This window comes from Corvus brachyrhynchos, unplaced genomic scaffold (genome assembly GCF_000691975.1).
Source record: "Corvus brachyrhynchos isolate BGI_N302 unplaced genomic scaffold, ASM69197v1 scaffold101, whole genome shotgun sequence".
Lineage (NCBI taxonomy): Eukaryota > Metazoa > Chordata > Aves > Passeriformes > Corvidae > Corvus > Corvus brachyrhynchos.
The window spans coordinates 11,513,134-11,519,133 of NW_008237239.1; positions in this window are offsets into that span (position 1 = coordinate 11,513,134).

The following is a 6,000-nucleotide window of genomic DNA, read 5'->3' on the forward strand; positions in this document are numbered from 1 at the left end:
AACACCAAACCAGCATTCTGTACGGTGACTTTTGCTGGTTATACAGGTCTAGGATGTTCAGAAGTATTTCAGGAAGCACAATTTCTGGAGGCACACACAGCTAAAGATGCCTGGGCTCTGCTTTTTGGTAGAAACAAGTAACTTGTCTGTCCCACCACCCCAATCCCTGCAACTCCAGCAGCCATTGGTTAGTTTCAGTGAGCTTCGGGAGAGGTCTGGTCTGTGAGTGGTTCCACAGCCTAGTTCCCATGATAAGGGAAGTCACAGATTTCTGCAGTACAGTTTCACAGCAAGCCTGCTGTCACCAAATTAACTATTAACAATACCAACTAATATTGCATAAACATTGACATTAACTTTCCCCAAGCAATAATGCGATAACTCCTGCTCCTCTGCTGTGAACTACTGAGAGGATTTGAGGGATACAGTCCCCCTCTCCAGACCTACCCCCAGCTGTACATGGCAATTCCTGTGACTCTTTTTCTCTCTGTCTCTCAGCACAAGTGGGGTCCAGATCTTCTGTCAGTTAAATTTTATTTTCCAGCCTGCTTATTAATTCAGATAGTGTTTTGGTTCACTTGGCTGGCACAGAGTATTTTCACCACACCCTTGTCTCTTCAGACAAACAACCTCTTTTCTAACCTCTGGCAGAGCTAAACCTAGTGAATAAGAAGGAACAGTAGTTAAGGCATAATAAATAAAGCCACCCTGAAGAAATACCTACACAAAGCAAGATGAATGGGCATCACCTACCTGGACAGTGTTGCTGCTAAACAAGGGAGGAATAAATCAGACATGTCAGGAGCACTAGGATACCTGACAAACAGGGAACGACGTTTCTTGAAACTGTAGTTTTATCTCTGCTTGTTTGGATCAAACACTTGTAATAGTTGTGGATTAATTTCCTTCCCATAGTCAAAACAATAAAAGCCAGGCACCATTTTATTAATTTCCAAACCAGCGTCAGATAAGCAGAATTGCATTTAAAAAAGTAAACACCCTGCCATAGAATTGGAGGATATGTAAGCGTTTGGGGTTTTTTTCCTGTGTCTATAAAAGCAGGGGGGCTTTTAGTATTCTGAATAGATTTCATTTTGTAAGTTGTGCTACAAAGCACTGATAAGGCCACGGGAAAGCAGCAGAGATTGAGGCAGAGCAGGAAGAAATACCACCCATATTAGGAGACAGCCACTTACTTAGTGGCTCCCATTTGAATAAAGATGCCATTGTTCAGCCAGAAGAATGCACATATTCACAGGCCCCGCACAGAATAGCTCAGTGTATCTAGAACTCCAGAAGTGTCCAAATTACAGCCGCAGGGCCAAAACTGCCCTTGAGTCTTTCTGAAGAATGACCCTCTGCTTAATTAATCAGCGCTTTAACTGTGAGTGATCCCAGGACACACTTTTCTCAGGCCTTTTTCTTAGCCCTGCTTGTTCAGAACAAACCTTTAAATGTTCTCTGAGTGATTTTTGACCATTTTTTCCCCTTTCAAGATTATTATTTCCTGTTTTACTGTGAAAGCTCATTAGAAACGAAGACCAGAATCTAGATGATCTCAGTTCAGTTTACTTGGATAGGAAATGACTGACTCGGGATGGAGAGACACTGGCTCCCTTTCAAGGCCTCCCAAAAAAGATTAAGTCCACAAACTCCCATAATATTGCAACTGCAGTTTTCTTTCCATATAATAAGTCCACAGACTCCCAGAATATTGCTACTGCAATTTTCTTTCCTTGTAATACATAAGAATTGTAGCAGGGCTGATGAGTTTGTAAGTGTCATTCTGTTAGTCATATTTGATCCCATTGCCATAACTCCAGCTGTTGTGCATGGGATTTCTTTCCCATTTACTCCACATTGAGACAAGTTTGAATTTTCAGCCCTGAGAACTCCTTCTTGCTGTCACAGGCTAGGTTGTCTGGATTCTCATAAAGCTTTTTTTCTTTTCTATCTGAAACAGAACTGAAATTTGATAGCAATGAGAAACGCGTGAAGGCAATGAAAAACATTGTGCAACATTTCTCTCCAAATGGGACTACACCTTGTCTACCTAGCTTTGATGATAAAATTCCTGCTATTCTAACTGAAGTTAAACAAGAAAAGTCAAGGGTTTTGCTTAAAATGAAAACAGCAGCATCTTTTTTTTTAACAGTGATCTTTACTGTGAAAACCAAATTAATTTTGACCATATTTATATACTTGTAACAAAATACACAAACTAAAAAATGTCAAGGCTTTAAAAAAGTTAGCATGAATGTTTTGAAAAGCTGTAGTGATAATATAATCTGCAGCTGGGGAGGCTGGAGCCATACTGTTTGATAGGCCCTATCTTATGATATCCAATATTAAGCTAAGTAAAATGATATGACTGGATGGCCTAACTAAATTTAGTAGTCTGGTGAATTGCCACTCTACTAAATTTAGTCAGCCTATAATGGGCATTAGATATCTACAGCCCAAAAGATAAAATCTGTCTTGCTTTTTTAGACTCCCAGCAAATGCACAATATACAACGTTGCACTACTAAGAAATAAGGAAATCTGCAAGGGAAAGCATGAGAAGGGGGAACCAGGACCTTAAGGAACACAGAAGGAACTGGGTTGTGTCAATCCACATCCTTATGCTCAACATTACCCAGTAGCAGACAAAGGGCCATGGGTGCTCCCCAGATATGTGACCCGAAGGAGAGGAGGACGAGGAGGACACGGAAGAGGAGGAGGAGGAAGAGGAGGAGTCTCTAGACACCCTAATCCTCCTCACTATAAAACTGCCACTCCAAGTGTAATTTTGTGTTGGAGCCATGGGAAGAACACAGGTTACAAGTGGGAGTTTGGCTCTCTGAGCCTTGCTGCTCTTAAAAAATATATGCTGGCTCTGGTTTCATACCATTCCTTTTATATTTTCCATTTTGGGCTTTGTAATCCTGATGGTAGACAGGGAAGTACATTTCTACACAGATTTCCATGCATCTGTGAGCCAGCTTTACAGCTAGGAAAACTGCTAAGTCACTTTTCTCAAAACCATATTTGAGGTGTTACACAGCTCCTGCTGTTGAAGGGGATTTCTTCTCAGTCCATGTGTGCTGTGACCTCTCTACTGGTGTGAAACCATGTAGGACACATTTTCTTATTAAATGTGAAATCTAATAAGGCTAGAAGCTTTTAAAATTTCTGTTATTAACAAGTAGAAAATAGTAATTGGACATGAAAAGGAATCACCATAACATTATTCTCAAAAAGAGTTGCATCCTTCTGTCCTCATATAAAAAGCTATTGGATGCCCCATGAACTCAGTGATACTTTTTAGTTACAGACAAGAAATGGTGGCCTTGTCCTCACTTCAGTTCCCAGAGCAGCAACAGAGACATAGACATGATATTCAGGAGGTTCTGCAGATCTAGCTTTATACTGAAGGTTGAATATCATAAACTGTAAGTGAGCTTTGATCCCCTCCCTAGAACAGGCAAATTTAACCTGTCTGAAGTTCTGTATGCATCATTCTCTGCAAGAAGCAGTTTTATTGATCATACTGGGTGTACATGTTCAGCAGTCAGAGACTGGCTTTAAAGAATAATATATCTCAGAATAATCAATATAGAAACTTCTTATTTCCTTAACCGTTTACACTAAAAGGGAACAAATAGCTCCTTGGAAAAATGTGTTGTCCTTTTGGCAGGGGAGGATGGGAAGCTTCTAAAATAATAGCTGAGAAGTAGGTATGAAAATAAGATCATTACAGCTATTATCTCTATGTTCTACATCCATGTAGGCACAGTGTTTCGGAAACAAGAGAAAGGAGAGGGGCAGGGTCTCAAATTCTCATCCAATTTTCAGTCAGAATCTGCCCTCTTTCAAGATTTTAAACTCTGAGTTCCCAATAAATGGTTGTGGCAAATGAGATCACTGTCTCTGAGTTCCCTCCTCAGAGCTTTTGGAAAGATTGGCCATTTGACCCCAGTTGCATTTGGAGGTTGTGTAGGGCTCATACACACAGGACTATCACAGATATCATGAAGTGCACCCCTACCAATGCCCCCATTGAGGTGCCAGCTCACCCCTGCCTCAGAGGGGCTGTCACAGAGGAATCCTATCAGCCACCTGAGAATCCAGCCACAGTATCTAAATATACCAGGAACCAGGGTGTCCTAGTTCTGCTGCTCACACAGTAACTTGTTTTTCTTTTTATAATTATGTCTTAATCATTCTTTATGCTGAAATAATCATAACATATTTACAACCAGACTCTATTTTAATTTTTGTCTTCAGATCACTTTCTATGTGGCCTCATACTGCCATTCTCAGCCCAAATGACACCCTTCCTATCAAAGCCAATTTGGATTTATTTTCTCAAGCACAAGTTTGCAAGGTATTTCTATCAAATGATTTACTCAAGTTCAGATGCTGCAAATAGATCTGCTGGTGTAAAGAAGCAGAGCAGCAATTCTGGATCTGACCCAGAATGTATTGGGTTTCTCATTGGTGTATTTTGAAACTCTATAATGAAACCTCATTTGTGTAGCATGGCTTCATAACCCAAAAAATGTGATGCTTGGCTTCATAACCCAACAGACATGTTGCTTGCCTGCTCACTCCAGTTGTGCTTCTTGCTTTTAGTACAGACGAGTACTTATTGGCAGGTAATCACTGGCATCTTTTTTCCAAACATCATTAGTTTTTTTTGTGGCTGTTGTTGCCTTTTTTTTTCCTCTGATAAAACTTTTTCCTCATCTGCCATGGGTAAATATTTAGAAAAATCCATTAGCTTCTCGTTGTTCTTTGGATGAGTTTCATCTAGATTTGCTCATTTACACATATTTGTGTTTTACAAGTTCTTTCCCCCTCACTTTTTAATCAACCCCCTGTTTTCACAAGGCCTCCACTTCTTCCTAATTGTCAGTCCTTATTATTTTTGTTCAGGACTGATTTTTTTTTCTTTAAAAAAAAGCAGCTCTGATGCTCATCCATTTTAAAATCATAATTAACTTCATCTCCTTCCTCATTTGCTAATGGGTCTATTTTCTCTCCAGTATTTCCTTTTCCCCTGGTACACTCATAAAGTCTCTCTTGTTTCTCTTTTCCCCTTTGGCTAACTTTAACTCATTCTGCCTTAAGTTGGGGAAAGGGAGACCTTCACAACACAGTGCTCAGAACTTCCACACCATTTTATACTTTGAAAGTCTTTTGCGGATGTCAACTCATTAACTGTCATAACATGACAGTGAGATAGAGAAGTATTTACAGCTTTGTTTAGATAAGGAAAAGGAAGGGGAGGTCCTGCATAATCGATGCTGACTGCAGAGGGGCTGCTCCAAGGGCCAAAACTCCTGTCCATGTGTCCAGGCAAGTAGACAATTAAGCCTGGTGGTGGGCACAGCACCATCAACAGCAAAGCTAGAAAGCTGAGCTCAGGGAAGGGAGTGAAAACCTCGCTTTCAGCTGCCTTTATTTTAGTTTATTTTTTAGGTGAAGATTCCACAGAGGTTACCCACCTATGTTTCTGTTCAGTTCTGCTGGTCAGATGCTCCTTCACAATATTAGTACATCTGGCCAAAAAACATCAAGGGTGAAAGCAGTGCAAGTATATGCCTAGAGGGTATTTTTAAAAAAGTTGTCGCTTTATACAAGCACCCAACAAACATCTTTACTCTTTGATAGCCACTACTCTTAGAAAAACAATTTCAAAACCATACGCTCAAGGTGCTTGAATTAAGACTTAATTCAGTGCCCATTTCACAGAGGGGCATATCATGGGTTAGGCTTATTTTCGCATGCAAATATGCCAGCCTGGGTTTCCTGTAATTTCCTTTAGTTTTGTTATACCCACACAGCAATGCACAGGATTCTCACAGTGTTTCTTAGCATGTGGTCCATGGATCACTGGTGGACTACAAGAAATCAAGTATATGAAAAAACTGCACGATTTCCAAGGAAGACCAAAAGCCTAAGCCATGTAAGCACGTTCCACAGTGAGCAAACGAAGTGAAGGGTGTGGAATCAA